General features: G+C 47.8%; 2 long non-coding RNA genes across 2 annotated transcripts in view; one reads left to right on the forward strand and one right to left on the reverse strand.

The window, feature by feature from the left end:
• Window positions 1-5,500: 5,500 nt before the first annotated feature.
• LOC310695037 lies at window positions 5,501-16,754 on the forward strand. Its single transcript, XR_014519882.1, has 3 exons — window positions 5,501-5,830; window positions 8,962-9,068; window positions 16,342-16,754. It is a non-coding gene; the product is annotated as an uncharacterized lncRNA (long non-coding RNA).
• Window positions 10,580-21,773, reverse strand: part of LOC310695039 — a 167,858-nt gene continuing 156,664 nt past the window's right edge. Inside the window, exon 2 of the long non-coding RNA XR_014519884.1 lies at window positions 10,580-10,685. This is a non-coding gene — a long non-coding RNA (uncharacterized lncRNA). The remainder of the gene's footprint in view (window positions 10,686-21,773) is intronic.

The raw sequence follows: 21,773 nt of genomic DNA on the forward strand, positions 1-21,773 counted from the left end.
CCAACTCTACAGTTCTGTGATTCTATCCATGACCACCAGCAGCGATAAATGAAAATAGAGTTTCCATGTTCCTCATTACCAGATGCTGAGGACAAGCACTGGAACGTGGCTAACTCTGCTTGCAACGTTCTGAGAGGCTGAACGCTGTTGGAGTGCTATTACATGAGCACTGTTTCACAGCATTTGATATTTCATTTACATACATTCATTCAAAATAAGATGGGTTTATGAAGCAATTCTATATCCTCCCACTACACTGACGAAGAATTCTACGAAACAGTAGTCAATATCCGGAATCACTGTTCAGTGCTGGACATCATATTTGCTGTATACACAAAGCTTCACAGCTTGTCTTTCATCATACAAGGTCTGGTACCTTACTTCATTTAAAGATTTTCAGAGACTTCATTTCATTCACTTCAAAGATTTCATTTTGTACTTGTTATGGTTTGAAGGAATTCTATAAAGATTGTCTATTGCTTATGTACATGGTCATCGTGTTGCCTAGATATTGCTGATGAACGCTCTTGGAGACAGAGGACTGGGCTGGGTCATACTTCTGACCTTGATTCAGCAAGGCAGTTCTTAGGACAGGGGTGAGGATTTATGTTTTCTCCCTTAGCTGAGAGCCATATTATCCAGTTGAAAAACTCTCAGGGGCCCAAATTCCAATAGTGCACAGAGCTAGATCCACACAGTTGCACACTCTCGACTCACAAAGACAGAACTATTTCCCACCGAAAGAGAAGCAAACATTGAGGTCTTAGTCACTCCGCTCAAGTTTCACGTTTTACACAGTTTAGTTTCTTTAAAAATCTCTGCAACACCCATTATCTGTCTGGAAAAAGAACTCCGTAATTGCAGAAGAAGAATGCCAATAACGTCAGTGCACAGGTGAACGGCAAGCCCAGCCTTATAGCTTTTCAAATCCTCAGACTTCAAAATGTAATTGCGGTCCCAAAATTGCTTGCTTGCAATTGCAAAGTGGACGCTTCTAAGAGGTTTGAAAGGAACCAAGTTTCCCTCTCTGCTTCAACAGCCTTGCAACGGATCTTTTTGCAGAGGAGCAAGCTGCAATCGCAGGCTTTTGTACAATATCAAAGCCTTTTCATCCTTTCAGCCGCCCCCTACTAAACAGCCCACGGGTGACTAGATGGGGACTTCCTGCCCTGACATAGCATTCATGCAGCTGTATAATAATAATAATAATAATAATAATAATAATAATAATAATAATAATTTATTACTTATACCCTACCCATCTGGCTGGGTTTCCCCAGCCACTCTGGGCGGCTCCCAACAGAATATTAAAAACACGATAAAAAAATCAAACATTAAAAACGTCCCTAAAGAGGGCTGCTTTCAGGTGTCTTCTAAAAGTCAGATAGTTGTTTATTTCCTTGACACCTGATGGGAGGGCATTCCACAGGGTGGGCGCCACTACCGAGAAGGCCCTCTGTCTGGTTCCCTATAACCTCACTTCTCGCAGGGAGGGAACCACCAGAAGGCCTTCAAAGCTGGACCTCAGTGTCTGGACTGAATGATGGGTTGGAGACGCTCCTTCAGGTATACTGGGCCAAGGCCATTTAGGGCTTTAAAGGTCACCCTTTGAATTGTGCTTGGAAAGGTACTGGGAAAAGTACTAACTAGTTTCCTATCCTCACAACTGTCCTCCAACTTAAAGGTAAAGGTAAAGGGACCCCTGACCATTAGGTCCAGTCGTGGCCGACTCTGGGGTTGCGGCGCTCATCTCGCTTTATTGGCCGAGGGAGCCGGCGTACAGCTTCCGGGTCATGTGGCCAGCACGACTAAGCCGCTTCTGGCGAACCAGAGCAGCGCACAGAAACGCCGTTTACCTTCCCACCAGAGCGGTACCTATTTATCTACTTGCACTTTGATGTGCTTTCAAACTGCTAGGTTGGCAGGAGCAAGGAGCAGGGACCGAACAACAGGAGCTCACCCCGTCGCAGGGATTCGAACCACCAACCTTCTGATCAGCAAGTCCTAGGCTCTGTGGTTTAACCCACAGCGCCACCCGTGTCCTCCAACTTACGTCAGTATTATTCTTATTCCCCATATTGCAGATGGAGGCTGAGAGACAACAGCCTATCTAAAACTACCTAATAAGCAGAGTCAGCCCTACCATTAGGCAGAGTGAGTAAACTGCTTCAGGTGGCAGATGTTGGGGGGCGGCAGCAGCCCTGCAAAGCTCCACCTCAAGCATTGCCTTCGGTTGGCTCACAGCTTGCCCTGGGCCCTGTAGTCTGGTCACAGAGGACACGTTCCATTCACCAGCACAGATTTAATCACCAGTCCAGACATATTCTGTCCTTGGCATGGGAAGGGGACACATGAGGGTCCTTTGCCTTGGGCAGCAAAAGACTTTGGGCTGGCCCTGCTAGTGAGTTAATGGCAGAGGCGATCATTTGTCCAAGACACTTTCCTGATTCATTGTTCCCACACTGATCCACTAAATCACTCCCATGTTTCAGAAATACAGTGGTACCTTGGGTTACATACGCTTCAGGTTGCAGACTCCGCTAACCCAGAAATAGTACCTCGGATTAAGAACTTTGCTTCAGGATGAGAACAGAAATCGTGCTCCGGCAGCACAGTGGCAGCAGGAGGCCCCATTAGCTAAAGTGGTGCTTCAGGTTACAAACAGTTTCAGGTTAAGAACAGACCTCCAGAACGAATTAAATACTTAACACGAGGTACCACTGTACAGTTCAGTGTGGTACAAATCTTCTCTCTGCTTCCCAGTTGTGCAAGTCTTGGATTTGGACGCAGTTCCACGCCCACATTTCATTTCTGGGATTCCTTCTCTGTATTGGCCATTTCCTGTTATAGCTGCATAACAGCCCAGAAGGCAGTATCCCAAGACTCTCCTCTTAAACCATCAGTCTCCCCTTAGGCATGCTGGGACACTCACTGAATGTCCCGTGCTGAGAGGGAGGGCAAGGAATGATAATGGTGGGTGTGGCAAGGATCCAGGAAAAATAAAAATAAAAAGAGCAGGCATCTCTGATGTCTCAGCACCCTGAAGGATGTGTGTCCTTCCTGCACAACTCAGCATATCCTGTGTATTTTGACAGCTAAGATGTTGCTATCTTTTGTACAGATTGCCTGCTAATGATCAGCTGATGTTTCAATAGGCACTAAGGGATGGAACATATTTTTTCAATGGCTCATGATGGCTGCTGGCTTCACAAGTGACCAGCCTGCTGTTTGCTTTCTGGGGATCCTGGTGCTGCATATCCTCCAACATTTCTCCCATGAAAATAGGGACGTCCTATTGAATAATAATAATAATAATAATAATAATAAGTGTTTTTTTCTTAAAAAATGTTTAGGGGTATTCTCATTTTGACTCAAGAAAATCACCATTTTATACGTAGTTCAAATTGGGAAAAATAAATACAGTAAATGGACAAAAGTACAAAGATTCGCAAAATGTTTAGGGGTATGCGTAATCCTGTGTCCCCCCAGAAAAAAGCACTGATGATAATGACTAATAATAATAATACGGCACGCATCTGACAGGGTTGCCCCAGCCACTCTGGGCAGCTTCCAACATATATACAAACATAATAAAACATCAAACTTTTTTTTAAAAAAAACACCTTCCCTATACAGTACAGGGCTGCCTTCGGATGTCTTCTAAAGGTTGTATAGTGACTTATCTCCTTGCTTAACTCCATATCCTTCCACCAATTCTCCAATGAAAACAGGACATCCTAAGGAAATGTTGGACATTCTAGGATCAAATCAGAAACCAAGAGAGCTCCTGTAAATCCGGGACTGTCCATGGAAAATAGGGACATTTGGAGGGTCTGCATTTCAGCTGGCCATATCTCTCTAAACGCCCTTCTGCAAGGCACAAAGAAGCCAGACTGCAAGGAAAAATTACAAAGGGACACAACATTGCCGTCCAAAAGGGCAATATTCAGAAGCCAAAGGAAGGGTGTTCCTGCATTGCAGGGGGTTGGAGTAGATGACCCTTGGGGGTCCCTTCCTACTCTGCAATTCTATGATTCTGTGATTTTTGGATTGGGGAGCACTGCCTTAACTCTAAGCACACACAGACATGTAATTTTATTATTTACATTTGTTTTCAAAATCTATTGAACTTCATATTTTGATCATTTTTATTATTTCTACTGTTTTCAAAGTCTGTTTTATTTGCTATTTTTTAATGATTATTTTAATACTATTTTATGTGAACTGATTAGCGAGACCTTTTTGATTAAGCGGCATATAAATCTCACTAAATAAGAACATTACAATAAAAAAACCAGGAAAACAATGGTAAAAAGAAGCACAACATGTCCTTATTTTACTTTATTTTTGCAACAAGTCGAGTGAGATACATTGGAACAGCCAGAAGAGGTTATTTGGGGTCGAGTGACTCATATAATCTTAACTCAGCCTTGCCCAATTTGGGAACCTACAGATCCTGTGCATTACAGCTCTGCCAGCTGGGGTTGATGGGAGCTGCAGTTCATAACATCTGGAGGGAGCCAGGTTGGCGGAGAATGCATTTTAAAATTATTTTTTAATTGCAAGTTTATTAAGGAAATTTAAAAACCAAAGTGTGGGGGGGGGGGAGAGAAATAATTATAAAAATACTAATGCGAGAGGAGTGGGGGTAGGAAGAAAAAGGAGGAAACTCCACCGAAAAGCTCATATTCTGTAATAGATTGTGAGTATTTAGGTTGCTTCGACACCATGCATTTAAAGAACTATGATACCACTCATAACAGTAATGGCGTCTCCCCAAAAAAGAATCCTGTGAATTATAGTTCGTTATGGGTGTGCATGCTGCTAGGAAAGCCCCTCATGCCCTCACAGATCTACAGTTCCAGAGTGGTTTAACAACCAATGCTTCTTCCCAGAGAACTCTGGGAATGCTAGCTCTGTGAGGGGAATAGGGGTCTCCTAACTCTTTGTGCCCTTAGCAAACCACAACTCCCAGGATTCTTTGGGGGAAGCCATGATTGTTAGAATTATATAACAGTGCTTTAAACGAATGATGCAGCCCTGACCTTCCAGATTTGGCAGTACAGTCGTATCTTGGTTCTCGAAGACCTTGTGACTCAAATGTTTTGGCTCCCGAATGCCGCAAACCTGGAAGTAAGTGTCCCGGTTTGCGAACTTTTTTTGGAAGCCAAACGTCCAACGGGGCTTCCGATTGGCTGCAGGAAGCTCCTGAAGCCAATCGGAAGGTGCGCCTTGGTTTTCAAACATTTTCAGAAGTCGAGCGGACTGACGGAACGGATTCTGTTCAAGAACCAAGGTACGACCGTATATATCTCTCAATGACCACAAGGGCTCATCAAATCCGTCTTGTCCTTCAGACCAAAAAGAGAAGCTGGACAATTTGCCTTATTAAAATGCTCCCGTTCGCTTTGTTCCCTGCCAATGGCATTTTGGAAGGTGAGAAAAGGTCAGAGACCTCATAGGCCCCATTGCTGGACCCCTTTTTCCACTGCAGAGGAGATGAACTAGGCTTAAGGACGGCTGCCTTGACGGCATGCGAGAACAGGCAGCAAGTGAGGCACGTGTGACTCAGTGCGTGTGACTCAGCATGTGAGGCTGGGCAGGATGTGAGGCAGTCCCGGCAGCGTGGCTCCCATCGCGCATGGTGTTGTTGTCGAGTGACATCATAATCCAGGCAAAACAGGACTCTTTGCAGCAGTGTGCTCTTGCACACAGACAGGAAGCGTAGTCCTCAAGAGGCACAGGAAACGGGGAAGGCCTGGAGTCCTGGAAAGGCTGATAACTCCCACATTTTTCCCTTGACGGAAGTGGGGAGATGGGGTGGCCGCTTGTAAGACGTGTTTGAAATAGCTTGGTGGTGTTCTCTCCTTCTACTACTTCTGACTTGGTATAAGACAGCCCCCTATGATTGGGGAAAGGCCATATCTAAGTGGGAGAGCATCTGCCTTGCAGAGCCGTCTTTCCCATAGGGCTTAGTGGTGCGTTGCACCAGGGCGCCGGCCTCTCAGGGGCGCCCCAGCGAGTGGGGGAGCTGCACGGCTTTGCCAGCGGCCTCCCCTTTCTCTGCACGCCCGCCAGCTGTGCCCCCTCAACCATATGGCTGGCGGGCGCGCAGCTTCCCTCCCAAGCCTCTGGAGGGATTGCTCTCCCACAGCGGCATGAGGACTTAGGAGCCTAGGACTTGCTGATCAGCAGGTCGGCGGTTCTAATCCCTACGACGGAGTGAGCTCCCGTTGCTCGGTCCCAGCTCCTGCCAACCTAGCAGTTCAAAAGCACGCCAGTGCAAGTAGATAAATAGGTACCACTCCGGCGGGAAGGGAAACGGCATTTCCGTGTGCTGCTCTGGTTTGCCAGAAGCGGCTTAGTCATGCTGGCCACATGACCCTGAAGCTGTATGCCGGCTCCCTCGGCCAATAAAGCGAGATGAGCGCTGTAACCCCAGAGTCGGTCACAACTGGACCTAATGGTCAGGGGTCCCTTTACCCCCTTTAAGCATGGCCAGTGGTCAGGGATGATGGGAGCTGGAAGTTGAGCAAGATCTGGAGAGCCACAGACATTCCCCAAACTTCTTCTCACTTGGTATGAGACAGCTTCCTATGATTGGGGACAGGCCATATCTAAGTGGGAGAGAATCTGCCTTGCATGGAGAAAGGCCCAGGTTCAATCCCCAAGAAATATCCAGGTAGGGCTGGAAATGCCCCCTTCCTGAAAACCTTGGAGAGCTGTTGCCGGTCACTGACAACACTGAGCCAAGGGGACCGATGGCCTGACTTCCTGCGCATCCCACAATTTGCATGTTGACAAGCTGGAATGTGTACAGAGGAGGGTAAATAAGATGATCAAGGGTCTAGAACAGGGGTTGTCAACCTGGTCGCTACCACCCACTAGTGTTAGTTTCAGGATTCTAGGTGGGCGGCAGCGGGTTCTACGGCACAAGCTGAATCCTCCTTCCATCAAGCACTGGTGGGCGGTCAGGAAATGTTACCATCAAGAAAGATGTATTAGTGGGCGGTAGGAATAAAAAGGTTGACTACCCCTGGTCTAGAAGATAAGCCTTATGAGGAACGGTTGAAGGTGCTGGGTACCACACACAGGAAGGAGGTGAACCCTGAACAATGGTGTGCAAGCCCTTATATAGACTTTTGAAATTGCCCACCCTGTAGCCCAAGACCACCCCCAAAACATCATACATACATCACAGAAGGAGGTGGTCTATAGCAGAAATCCTGTCTGCCACGATACCTGATAATGGTTATTGATTGCATTACCTGGGTAGCCTGGCCATTCTTTCGTGATGGTTACTACTTTAGTTCCTGAATCCAGGTCACAGACTCACCCTATTCATACACAAATACACCCTTAAGACAGGATTTGCAAGCAAAAAAGCAATGGGAAGGCTTTCCCCATTTGCCTCCCTTACTGCAGAGGAATATTTGAGGTCACTGGGAGAGTCAAAATGGCTTCAGGATTGCTCTCCGGTACTATTTCAGACACACGGTTCATATATTTAGATATGTGTGCATTTATGAATATTTATTCTATATTTGAGACCTTAAAATTCCTATAACATCTCGTAACCCTGGAACGTTCAGCTTTGTCTAAATTCATGGATTATGAAGCTATCTGTGGCTCCTAGCCATGATGGTTGAGAAAAGGGCAACCAAAAATTATGCAGGGGGTTGGGCAAATCCACTAAGTGGAAAGGTTGCAGCGTTTGGGAATTTTTAAAGTTTGGAGGACAGGTGAGTAAGAGGCAACATGGTATAAGTTTACAAAATTATGGGGAAAGTGGGGGGGGGGAGAGAGAGAGAGAGAGAGAGAGAAGTTTTTCTGCCTTTCTCGTAGCACTAGAACTGGTGGACGTCCAAAGAAGTTGGATGTTGGACTATCCAAGACACATAAACACAAGTCCTTCTTCACACAGCACATAGCTGAACCACGGAACTCATTCCCAGAGGAGGCAGTGATGGCCCCTCCCCAACTTGGATGGCTTCAAAAGAGGATTGGACAAATTGATGGAGGACGACTGTTGATGGCTGCTAGCCAGGCTGGCTATGCTCTGCCTCTGCAGCTGGAGGCAGCCATGCTTCAGAACGCTACTTGTTGGAAGTCACAGGAGGATCTTGTGCTCAGATCCTGCTCGAGGGTTTCCCACAAGGCATCTGCTTAGCCCAGGCATAGGCAGACTTGGCCCTCCAGATGTTTTGGGACTACAACTCCCATGATCCCTAGCTAGCAGGACCTGTGGTCAGGGATGATGGGAATACATCTGGAGGGCCGAGTTTGCCTATGCCTGGCTTAGCCACTGTGAGAACAAGATGCTGGACTAGGTAGGACTCCTTTGGCCTAATCCTGCAGGCTCTTCTTCTGTCCTCATGCAAAGGCATGGCATGTGCTCGGAACTAGCTCAGCACAGGACCCATAAACGGAGAGGTGTGTGTAGGACTATTTGGGAAACAGGAGCAGGAAACAGATGGAACCAACACTTCAGATAACTAATCTAATAGACAAACAGGGCATGTTTAAATAATGGACATGTACAGTAGTTTGTTAAGGGTGCTGAGAGTTGTTAAAGGTAAAGGGACCCCTGACCATTAGGTTCTGTCATGGCCGACTCTGGGGTTGCGGCGCTCATCTCGCTTTATTGGCCGAGGGAGCCACCGTACAGCTTCTGGGTCATGTGGCCAACATGACTAAGCCGCTTCTGCCGAACCAGAGCAGCACACGGAAATGCCGTTTACCTTCCCGCCAGAGGAAAGGACCTATTTATCTACTTGCACTTTGACGTGCTTTCGAACTGCTAGGTTGGCAGGAACAGGGACCGAGCAACGGGAGCTCACCCCATCGCGGGGATTCGAACCGCCGACCTTCTTAGGAGACCCATATACTCCCCCCCCCCCCGAGATACAATCAGAGGTGTATCTAGGGACTGGCAAAATTGACCCCTCGCTGGGGGCGCAGGTCTGGGGCGTATGCAAAAATCACCTATGTGTGTGATGATGTCCCACCGCTGTTGCAGCAAGATCAAATCTGGGAGAATCTTCCCATCCTGACACCACAACACAAAGGTGAGCAGTGAAGTGATTTCTTTTTTGGGGGTGGGGAGAACAGATACAGCTCCTTGCCAAGGGCACAAGGGACCCTGAGAATGCCTCTGGCTACTGTTCCCAGAGTTTCCTGAGAAGAAGGAGTGATGGTTAAAGCACTTTGGGAAGTGTAGTTCTGGAAGGAGAATAGGGGGTCTCCTAGCATCGCTCAGCACCCTTAACAGACTACAACTCCCAGGGTTCTTTGTGGGACGCTGTGGCTTTTTAAAGTGGTATGATAGCTTTTTTAATGTGTGGTGTGACTGTAGCCACACAAAGAGGAGCGAGCAAGTGTGCTGGCTTGCCCCTGAAATTGTGGGGGCCGTGTGATGTGCACATGTCTTGCAACATGCCGACGTCACTTGCACGTGCCAGGCAATGTGCTGGCATGCTGTTTGCGTGCCGGACGGATTGTGATGCGAGCACACTGCACGTCGTGCGCAGGTGAGTTGAGCATGTTGCGCCACGTGCACGCACGGCCGCCACAGAATTTTGAGGGGCCCAGCCCCCTTCTTGACAATTTTGGGGGGTCCTTGCCCCCCACCCCACAGATGGAGCCCCTGTGAGCAAGAAAGACGAGCTGAGAGTCTTGGTACAGAGTGGTCCATGCCCCAGACAGAAAAGAAGTGGGGCAGCTCTCTGCTTGGAGGGAGAAGAGAGGGAAACCGAACCGCCTTGAGACTCTTCTCCATCTTCGCCTTCGTCTTCTGTCTCGGGTGTGGCGCCTCTGACTCCCTAGGGGGATCCCAGCCAGAATCTTCTCTTGCTGGTGTCGTCTCTGTGTCTTGCAAGGGAGGCCCGAGCAAGATTTTTGATGGTGGTGGCAGTCTGGCATTCCTGCGCAGGTTTTGGTGGCATGCCAACTCTGGTAAAGAAATGAGTCTCTTTCCCATTGAGCTAGAGGCCTGAGCAGGTTGGTAAGTCAGGCCCATGAAACCGGGAGAGAGAAAAGTCAGCCTTCTGAGGTTGCGAGCTGTTAGTCCTGTGCCTGTGTGCAAGTGCATCTAATCAAGAAAAAGGAAAGAATGCTAGCAGACAGACAGGAGCACCCCACCCCAATTTCAGTGCTCCAAGGTCTTGGCCCAAGAAGGGGCCTGAAATTGCAGTGTTGCATTATTGTGATCAGCGGCTTGAATGGAAACTTGCAAGGTTTCAAGGGTAATTGCAAGATATTAACGTAGCAATGTTTGCCCCTTTCGAAAGATGAGTTATCAGGCTGGGCATTGGGGAGGGGGCCTTAGCTCAGTGCTAGAGCATCTGCTTTGCATACAGAAGGTCCCAGGTAGATTACCTAGCATCTCCAGGTGGACCCCTGCTTGAAATTCTAGAGAGCCACTGCCTAGAAATACAGTGGTACCTTGGTTCTCAAACTTAATCCATTCCGGAAGTCCGTTCCAAAACCAAAGCGTTCCAAAACCAAGGTGCGCTTTCCCATAGAAAGTAATGCAAAACGGATCAATCCGTTTCAGACTTTTAAAAACAACCCCTAAAACCCTGCATTGATGATAGTCATTGTTTGAATGGGAGGCGATTATCCATTTCCATAGTCACACAATCAATCAATCAATCAATCAATCAATCAATCAATCAGTAGCTGAACTGGGATCCACATAGTCACAAGAACAAATTAACTGAAAAAACCTCAAAACAAAAACGCAAAATAAATGGCAAAAGCACCAAATATAAGCTTCAAATATCACCTCAGAACACTGCAATCAGAAACAGAAGGTTTGTATTACAGTGGTGCCCCGCAAGACGAATGCCTCGCAAGATGAAAAACTCGCTAGACGAAAGAGTTTTCCGTTTTTTGAGTTGTTCTGCAAGACGAATTTCCCTATGGGCTTGCTTCGCAAGACGAAACGTCTTGCGAGTTCTTGCGAGTTTGTTTCCTTTTTCTTAAAGCCACTAAGCCGTTAATAGCCGCTAAGCCGCTAATAGCCGCTAAGCCGCTAATAGCCGTGCTTCGCAAGATGAAAAAACCACAAGTCGAGACTCGCGGAACGGATTAATTTCGTCTTGCGAGGCACCACTGTACAATGGGGGGACGCATATGAGCAGTGCAGCAGGAAACACAGGGGGACTCAAAACTGAGCACGTTCGGCTTCGAAAAGAAGTTTGAAAAAAGTTTGAAAACCGGAACATCTATTTCTGGTGTTGAAGCGTTTGGGTTCCAAGTTGTTAGTGAACTAAACTGTTCGAAAACCGAGGTACCACTGTACTGAGGTTGATGGGCCAAGAGTTTATCTCTGTATAAGGCACCTTCCTATGCATCTGAACACGAGCTAAAGTAGTGCATGAATAGCCACGGTGTCAGCGAAATGCACTCTGTGTATGCTCTGAGGAGCTCTGTCCCTTTACGTGTTCCATTCTGTCGTAAGGCCGAGCCCCGGGCAGAGGAAGAGAGACAAGGCTCAGGAACACAGCGCTTCAATCCAGCCTTCCGTCTCCATTTCAGCACTGCCCTCAGGGCACAGTCAGCAAAGAATCTCTCCACAAACTCTTGCAGCTGCCAAGCAGCAAAGGGGAGCCAACCTCCTGTTCTCAGGAGGAGGAAACAGATCTTCTGAATGCCAGGGGGGAAAAGAGAGACAGCTGGATCCTTTCAAGAAACACAAACAAGGCCATTGAAACGTCTGGGCAAATTGTGGTGGGGCCTGACAGTCCGTTTCCTAAACCGAAACCCTCGAGTCGAACGGAACCACCATTTCACTGAAGCAAGAAGCCCTGCAATCCAGCTTTGATGATCTAACCGTATGTGTTTTTCTACTGGCTGGCCGCTGCTGTGATGGCCTGGGATTCAGACTCAGAGGCTGAACCTGAGGAATCCCAGCCTGCACAGGATTCCCCGCCTCCAGAACCAGCTGAGCCGGGGCTGGGGCTTGAGCCTGAAGGGTCCTCACCTGTGCCAGATCCTCAGAAGCAGACACCAGCTGAGTCTGCTCTGGCTCCTGAGGTGATGGAGGACCCATTGCCTGCAGGTGCTCCACTTTCAGCCCCATCAGGGGAAGCTGAGGTTGCCTCTGGGTCCAGTAACCCTCTAGCCTCTTCTGAGCTGCAGAGGCTCAGGGCAGAGAGGCGGAGGGAACTAAGTTCCTGCAGGAGGAGTGCTCACCTCCAGGCCAGGAGAGGCGAGTCACCTGTGGACCAGGGCCACCCTATGCCTTGGGGCAGATAAAAGCCAGCCAGCCCCAGTCCCAGGTTGTGGGAGCAACGTTGTTGGTAGCCTGTCCCTGCTTGCACCCTGTCCTGCTTCTCTGCCGGAGCTCCTGACCTCACCCGACTCCCTGCCTTGGACCCAGCTTCAGCTTTGATGCACTGTCTCCCTACTGCACCCTCAACCTTGGACTGGACTCGGACCTCGCCTCACGGATAACCCTTGGGACCAGCACAGCTGTGAGAACAGGATGCTGGACTAGATGGGCCATTGGCCTGGTCCAGCAGGCTCCTCTTCTGTTCTAAACATAGCAGAAAGGGTCTCAAGATTGCAGTGGGCTGTGGCTTGCTGCTTTGAACTGCTGCCTGCACAGGCCATAATCCAACAGGTGAAGCTTCTTCTTCTTTTAATCGTCACTGCATCTCCATTCCAGGAAAGGACAGCAGATAAAATGATAGATTACAACAGACCGAGAATGATATTCACAAGCAGATCTAAAATTGGCTATTATAATGTACATTTCATAGCATTGTAACAACAACTACAACAAAAACCTATGAAAAAATATTTAAAAAACCTGACTGTCAAAGGAAAACAACACTGTGGAAATAGAGCATGTCTGGAAAATCAAGGCAATTCATATAATCCTGATTTTGGTAACAGCTCAGGGCTTAGTTCCAAAGGAAAACTGTTTCTGCTTAATGCAACACAAAAAAGCTGTCATTCTCCAGACTTCCTATATAATCAGGAAATTCCTAAAGATCTCCTAACTCCACTCTTGATGGAACGCCGTGCTGGATACCACAGCTCTGTCTGAGCAAGAAATAGAACTCTGAACAATATAAAAGAGGGATGGTGATAAATTATACTTTTCGTTTATAGTGCACTTTTGAGGGTTCAAAACACTTCACATTTGTCTCAATCAACTTTACAAGCAACCATATAGAGTAGACCAGGATGAAGAAGAAGGCAAACGTAGAGATACCACATCTTTCAGCCTTGGGCTGGGGTAGAACAGTTTCTGCTGCTAAAATGACAGGTGGACAAATTGTCAACTTCAGTTCTCCATGTTTCTTTCTTTTTTCTTTCAATCTTAAATTCAGGTCTCCACGTCTCTGCAACCATTTGTGATATGTGTGTGTTTTTTAAATAAAAAAAGAATGAAGAAAATTCACCAGCCTTTTAGTGGAAATTTCTCTTAATAAATATGTTTTTGTACACAGTTTTGACTAAAATGCATTCTTGCATGCAATTTCCACTAACATAATGAATTTTTTTTTGCATGTCCTTTTCACTAATATATGTATTTTTATGTTCATTTTTACCCTGGTATAGGTTTTTTGTACACTTGGCCGGAAAGCTGCATTGCAAAATTTGGAGAAGCGCGAATTCCCAAGGGTGGCTGCATTATGCTTTGTATATTGTTTCACGAGGTACCAACTGGGTAGGTTTGCCTTTAAACGCAAACTGACTCAAATTTGACCCCTGTGCCTACCTACTACCAAATTAAGCGTTAAGCCATCAGTCTTGTTTCTTCCTGACCCTGTGTGAGAGGCAGATGAGATATTCCAGGATGAGAGAGGGTGGGGGGAGAAATGGATGCCCTCAGGTGAGAAAATGAGAGGGCAAAGCCTTTTCTGTATAGAACAAAAGTTAAGGTACACCTGAGAGAGGACTTCGTATTTTTTAAATATCCTTTTTTCTTTTCATTCTTTCCTTTTTATTATTTTTAGTTTAGTTTCTTTTTATTGAATTATGAAAAGTATTAATAAAACTTCTTTTTTAAAAAGGTCTTGCCTCTTCCCCTATGCCTTGGGGTGAGGCGGGGTCACTGCCTTTTAATTTAGTTTTAAAGCACGGTGAGTGTACATCATTACGGGCTTCCTTAAATTCCTATCCACAGACGGTCTGACTCAGCAGAAGGCAGCTTCCATGTTCCTGCTGCCCCCAGTTATCAGCCTCTCAATATCAATTCCTGGGGCAAAATACACTCATGCTCTGCTTTTGTGCTTCCCAAAGGCATAACACCAAGCACATGGAATGGACAGGCCTTTAGCCTGACATCAAACAGGGCTCAGCTGATGACTGGGAGTGGCTGCCAAGACCACATAAAACCAGTCCTGAAAGACCTACATTGGCTCCCAGTACGTTTCCGTGCACAATTCAAAGTATTGGGGCTGATTTTAAAGCCCTAAACCAGGGTCAGCAAACTTTTTCAGCAGGGGGGCCGGTCCACTGTCCCTCAGACATTGTGGGGCGGCAAACTATATTTTGAAAAAAATATATGAACGAATTCCTATGCCCCACAAATAACCCAGAGATGCATTTTAAATAAAAGGACACATTTTACTCATGTAAAAACATGCTGATTCCCGGACCGCCCGTGGGCCGGATTTAGAAGGCAGTTGGGCAAGATCCAGTCCCCGTGCCTTAGTTTGTCTACCCATGCCCTAAACAGCCTCGGCCCAGTATACCTGAAGGAGCATCTCCACCCCCATTGTTCAGCCCGGACACTGAGGTCCAGCTCCGAGGGCCTTCTGGCGGTTCCCTTTCTGCGAGAAGCGAGGTTACAGGGAATCAGGGAGAGGGCCTTCTCGGTAGTGGCGCCGCCCTATGCAACACCCTCCCATCAGATGTCAAGGAAATAAACAACTATCCGACTTATCAAAGACATCTGAAGGCAACCCTGTTTAGAGAAGTTTTTAATGTTTGATGTTGATAATTATAGTGTTCTTCATATTCTGCTGGGAAACCCAGCCAGATAGGCAGGGTATAAATAATAAATTATTATGATTATTATTATGTTTCCATCCACGAAGAGAAACCAACCACCCAGGAAATGTGATGCACCTCCACGAGACTTAATGGACGGCAAATAGGGGCCTTGTGCCAGCTGGCCATTATAGAATCATAGACTTGTGAAGTTGGAAGGGACCACGAGGGTCATCTAAGTCCACTGCAGGAATCTTTTGCCCAACACTGGACTCAAACCCACAACCCTGAGATTAACAGTCTCATGCTCTACCGATTGAATTTTAAGAACACCAGTTTAAGAACGGGTGCCCGAGTCTGATTTCTCCTCCTCTTTCCTCCCTGTCCCTTTCCCCTTGTGTGTTGTGTTTCTTTAGATTGTAAACTTGCAGGAAGGAGCAACGGTCTTGCTTTAATTGATCATATGTAAGCCTTTTTGACCAAAGAATGGGATGTAAATGGAAATAACAATACACTGGTATCTCTGGTTGTGAATGGGATCCGTTCCGGAGGCCCATTTGCAACATGAAAACCCCGCAACCTGAAGCGCCGTATCTGCGCAGGTGCGCGGTGCGATTTAGCGCTTCTGCGCATGTGTGAGCGGCGAAACCTAGAGGTAACCCTTTCCAGTAATTCCAGGTCGCCGCGGGACACAGCCTGAAAAAACCACACATGAAGCAAACGTAACATGAAGTATGACTGTACAGTGGTACCTCAGGTTACATACGCTTCAGGTTACAGACTCCGCTAACCCAGAAATAGTGCTTCAGGTTAAGAACTTTGCTTCAGGATGAGAACAGAAATTGTGCTCCGGCGGCGCAATGACAGCAGGAGGCCCCATTAGCTAAAGTGGTGCTTCAGGTTAAGACCAGTTTCAGGTTAAGAACGGACCTCCGGAACGAATTAAGTACTTAACCCGAGGTACCACTGTACTACTACTGCTGCTGCTGCTACTACTAATAATAATTGTTGCACAGTGCAATGAGGACACCTCCATCTCTCCTTCCTTGACTCTGGAGGCAAACGGGTTGTGTCTGGACAGGCAAACTTTGACAGTTTGATTTTATTTGCTGATGACAGATCTGCCGCTGCTGTTTTATGGAGTGATGTCATCTTACGTTGTCCCAAGCTGAGGAGGAGAGCAGATCCCATGTACCTGCAGCCTCAGCTAGCTGGCTCTCATGAGCCAAAGTATGCAAGGTTTCAACTTGCACCAAAAACCTCATAAATTTCCTGCTGCTGCTTCTTCCTCCTCTCTGCCTCCTTAACAGAAATAGCAAGCTCTTGACGACCTTCTCATCCTGTGACAACACTTCTTTCTTATTTTTTAAAAATTCTTCCTAATTTTAGGTGACATCTGCCCTCGGTCACAAGAACAGCAAGCACTCCTTTTCGGTGGAAGGATTTGCAAGAGGGTGTCATTGACCCCCTGAAGAAATATGAACAGGGCTGGAGAGCCTGAAGGATACCAGAGCCATGAGCCATCGGCCTACTCCTCCATGTGCAGAGGAAAAGATCACATTTGCTTGCCAAAGGAGTGCAGGGATTTCTTTTTTTGGTAGAATTTGCAAGCCAAGAGGGGAGAAGGTGGTGGAGTTGTGGATGACAGCCCCATTGCCTGGAGGGGGAGGCAGGCTGCCCTCAGAGATAAGGGCTGCAATTATGAAAGAGAAAGATGGATGGATGGAAATGAGTCGCGTGTGGAAAATGTGGGTCTTTGACATCTCACTGTATCCTTCATAGGAGCACAACAAACTGCCTTAGGGTGATTCAGAACCTGGGTCCATCCCAGCTCAGAATTTACCCTCCAACATTTTCCCGATAAAAACAGGGATGTCCTATTTAACAACAACAACAACAACAACAACAACAACAACAACAACAACAACAACAACAACAACTCATCTGACTGGGATGCCCCAGCTACTCTGGGTGGCCTCCAACACATATAAAAACATAAAAGGTAAAGGGTAAAGGGACCCCTGACCATTAGGTCCAGTCGTGGCTGACTCTGGGGTTCCGGCGCTCATCTCACTTTACTGGCCGAGGGAGCCGGCGTACAGCTTCCGGGTCATGTGGCCAGCATGACTAAGCCGCTTCTGGCGAACCAGAGCAGCGCACGGAAACGCCGTTTACCTTCCCGCCGGAGCAGTACCTATTTATCTACTTGCACTTGACGTTCTTTCGAACTGCTAGGTTGGCAGGAGCAGGGACTGAGCAACGGGAGCTCACGCCATCACGGGGATTCGAACCGCCGACCTTCTGATTGGCAAGTCCTAGGCTCTGTGGTTTAACCCACGGCGCCACCCGCGTCTCATATATAAAAACATAATGATATATTAAACATTAAAAAAACTTCCCTATACAGTCATACCTTGGAAGTCGAAGGCAATCCGTTCCAGAAGTCCGTTCGACTTCCAAAACGTTTGAAAATCAAGGCATGGTTTCAGATTGGCTGGAGGAAGCTCCTGCAGCCAATTAGAAGCCTTGGAAGCCCCATCAAATATTTGGCTTCCAAAAATAGTTCGCAAACCAGAACAGTCACTTTCGGGTATGCAATGTTCAGGAGCCAAAACGTCCGGGAACTAAGCTGTTTGACTTCCAAGGTACAACTGTACAGGGCTGCCTGTCTTCTAAAGGTTGCATAGTTACGTATCTCCTTGGCTTGGGGGTCACATATCTCCATACCCTCCAACATTTCTCTGATGAAAATAGAGACGTCCTAAGGAAAAGTGGGATCCAATCAGAAACTGACTAGCTTCTGTAAATCCGGGACTGTCCCTGGAAAATAGGGATACTTGGAGGGTCTGGGATTGTCTACCCTGGGGTTAGCTAACAAGGTGCCCTCCAGACTGTCAGGGTTGGAGTCCGATGCAAATCATCACAAAGAGCCAGTTGCCAGTGAAGTTAACTCTTTATTCAAGGAAATAGTATACAACTTGGCAACACATCCCAGTAGGTCTTGCCCCTGTGGAGCAGTTGCCAGGACTGAAAGCCCCTATCTTCAACCCTTTCTAAGATTTCTCCTCTCCCAGATGATTCTCAAGCTGTCTTAAGCTGTGTCTGCACACCTCCTGGTCTGCCCTCCTCATTATTCTGTGCATTCTTGGGGACTAGGGAGGAGGGCAGCTTTTTGCAACAGGAGGGGGAGACTCTCTGGAGTCTTCAGAAGCTTCTTGACCCCACCCCCATCTTTGCTTCAGCCTTGGAGTCTGAACTGCTCATTGCCACCAACTCTCCCTGCTCACTAAACCCTGTTGCCCCTTCAGCATCAGCCCCTCCTCCCAAACGTCTCCTTCTGTCCTCTCTTCAGTGTCCCACCACTAATCCCCTGGTTCTGAGCCTTCCTCCTCTGGGGATTCCCTTGGAGGTTCCTTGGCTGGTGCCTCCCACCACTCCTCTTCGTCCAGCCAGTCCCTGACACAGACGTTGTTAGACTTCAACTCCCATCATCCCTAGCAGCCAACATGGCCCCTGGTAAGGGATGATGGGAGTTGTAGTCCAGCAACATCTGCAGGGCATCAGGTTGACTACTCCTGGTCTTGAATGGGCCAGTGGTGCTTCCCAGGGCTCATCTGTGGATCTCCTAATGTTGCTGAACTACAACTGCCATCATCCCTTGCAGCCAGCACAGCCAATGATCAGGGATGATTGGTGTGGAGTCGAACAAAAGTTTTACATCCCTGGTCCAGCCCCTTTCAAGGTTCACCTGGGTGCCTCTCTTGACTCGGAGAATTCCACATCATCCCTCTGCAAGGCTTCTCTCCTGGGTGCTTGTCAGGCAGCGACTGGGGTGGGGGGTGAGGAGCAGGGAGGAAATACCACAAGAATTTCCAGCACCCAGACCAGTCCTGAAATAGTTAAGGGGCCAACTTGTGTAGCGAGGAACCTGCCAGATCAAGATTACACCCAAATTTGGGGGTTTTTCTGGTGCTGATCGAAGCCCAAGAGAGCACAAGAGATTTCCATGATGTGTTTGGTTTTGTTTTTCATTCCATTGGAAACAACTTTCCTCTTTAAATCCTTTGAAGACAGAGGTCCTCTGGCTGGGGCGGGACGATATGGGATCGAGGGGGCAACTCCCATCTCTTGCGGGGGTGCAATTAGTGCCAGCACCGTCCGTTAAGAGTTTGGGTGTAATCTTCGATACCTCCCTCTCTATGGAGTCGCAGATTACAGCTATAACAAAGGCGGCATTTTTTCATCTCCGCCAAGCTAAGCAGTTGGCCCCTTATCTCTCTCGTCCTGACCTAGCCACTGTGATCCATGCGACGGTCACCTCCAGACTGGATTATTGTAACTCGCTCTACGTGGGGCTGCCCTTGAGACTGACCCAGAAACTCCAGCGGGTGCAGAATGCCGCGGCGAGACTCCTTATGGGGTCTTCGCTGCGAGAGCACATTCATCCGGTATTATACCAGCTGCACTGGCTCCCGGTGGAGTACAGGATCAGGTTTAAGGTGCTGGTTTTAACCTTTAAAGCCCTATACGGCCTAGGACCCTCGTACCTACGGGACCGCCTCTCCTGGTATGCCCCACAGAGAAACCTACGGTCTGCAAATAATAACATCCTCAAGGTCCCAGGCCTCAGAGAGGTTAGGCTGGCCTCAACTAGAGCCAGGGCCTTCTCGGCTGCGGCTCCAAACTGGTGGAATGCTCTGTCACAAGAGACTAGGGCCCTGCGGGACCTGACATCTTTCCGCAGGGCCTGCAAGACAGAGTTGTTCCGCCAGGCTTTTGGTCAGAGCGCAGCCTGACTCCCTCCTCTGGCAACCTGCACAGAATTTTGTTTAATCGGTTGCCATCAATTTGATTTTAACTAATTTTTATAATGAAATATTTTTAGAATGTGTTATTATTTGATTGTTTATTTGATTGTTGTTAGCCGCCCTGAGCCCGGCTTTGGCTGGGGAGGGCGGGATATAAATTAAAATTATTATTATTATTATTATTATTTAAAACAAACAAGCCTCCCTTCCATCTTCCCTGCTGCCAAACACCGTTGTAGAGCAGAGTTTTTTTGCAAGGGGAACAGGGAATCAGAAGGAAGTATGGAAATCATCTGGGTCAAGGGTCTGAGGAGGTGCCTGAACTGTTTCCCAGCTTGAGGGAGCAAAGAGAACAGACCCTCTTGCCACTGGGCACAGGGCTGGTTGCTTGCAGTGTTGACCTGGCAGAGTGTGAAGTGGGGAGCTGGAGGTAGTTTCTTCTCTATTATTAATCAATAAATCAATTGGAGGCAACTTTTCCCTATTCAATCTATCAGTCAATTAAATTTGTATACTGCCCTTCAGCCAAAGATCGCAGGATGGATCACAACATAAAAATACAAAAAGGAGAACAGAAATCGCACTATAAAAACAAAAACAACCCCCCCCCCTAAAAACACACACAAAACACACACCTCTAAAAGGCCATAGAAAGTTATTCAGTCAAAGGCCTGGTTAAAGAGAAATGTTTTCGCTTGGCGTCTAAAGATTTGCAATGAAGGCACCAGGTGAGTCTCCCTGAGGGGAGCAGCCCTCAAATGGGGAGCCACCACAGAAAAGGCCCGTTCTCGTGTTGCCACCTTCACTTGCTTTAGCCGGCCAGTCAAAGCCGTTCCCGGGGTGCGGCTACTGCTGTTTGCTGACAGCTTCTAGGAGCTGCAGGTGAGAGCTGAGTGCAGGATGGGGACCAAAAGTGGACAAACTACCCCAGAAGGAGCATGACGTGTCCCGCACCAGAGGTACTACTCTTATCATTCTAAGTCTGTGGCCATCGCTGCATCGCTCCAGTTTTGAACTCTCTCCTGTTACATATTTATTTGGTCCCTTCCCACCCACTGTGATCTGGAACACACAGATTGCAACGCTGGGGCTTGCTGGCTGCATGAACTTCTCTTTCAGGTGGGGCTTGGCATGGCTGGCTCTTCCTTCCCTCTGGTTTGATGCCCTTGGCAAGCTGTGTGGAGTCCCGGCGGAGAGCAAAGCTGGGCAGCAGATGGGAGTCACAGCCTGGCAACTCGTCATTCTCCCAGCCCAGACTGTGTTTACTTGTCCTAAAAGTGGAAACTTGGAGGCCTTATTTTGGGTATCAGACATGCCTTTGGCTGAAGGCTTTCAGGCCTGGGACTTACAATTGTGGGATTTTGGACACCTTCCCTGGCTGGTCCCAAAGATCCTGGGATGGGCTGGAGGCAGGGCTTGCATAAGATGGTATGGTGCAGAAAACCCTAAAGGTAACACTCATCCTTTCCGCTGAATTATTTTCTGCGGCTGGTACCCATTGCGGCTGATGGGGCACAAGGCAGGGAGCCTGACAGTAGGTGGCGCCAGAGCTGAAGAAAGGCGGAGCCAGTTAATTAGTTTTGCCTCCACCCTCCTCCCTGCTGTGTTCTGCAAGGTTTGCACTGACACTAAGGAGGTATCCGGAGCCAGGTGTAGGTCAGCCATTTAAAAGACACCAGTACAGCGGAACCTTGGTTCTCGAATGGCTTAGCTGACGAACAAAAACCTGGTGGTGTTCCAGTTTTTGAAAGTTTTTCAGAACCTGAACATCCGACGTGACTTCCGCTTGAGTGCAGGAAGCTCCTGCAGCCAATCAGAAGCTGGGCCTTGGTTTTTGAATGGTTTTGGTTGTCGAACGGAACAGATTAAGTTCGAGAAGCAAGGTTCTACTGTATCAGTGAACTCTTTCTTTAAAGAAACAGCTCACTCATGGAGGTCACAGCAACCCTTCCCAGTAGGTCTTGCCCCAAGGAAGCAGTGGCGAGGAGGTTGTGCCAAGGTCCCTGTTTTCCC

The sequence above is a fragment of the Podarcis liolepis genome (assembly GCF_965112155.1).
Source record: "Podarcis liolepis genome assembly, chromosome: 15".
In the NCBI taxonomy this organism is placed as follows: Eukaryota; Metazoa; Chordata; class Lepidosauria; order Squamata; family Lacertidae; genus Podarcis; species Podarcis liolepis.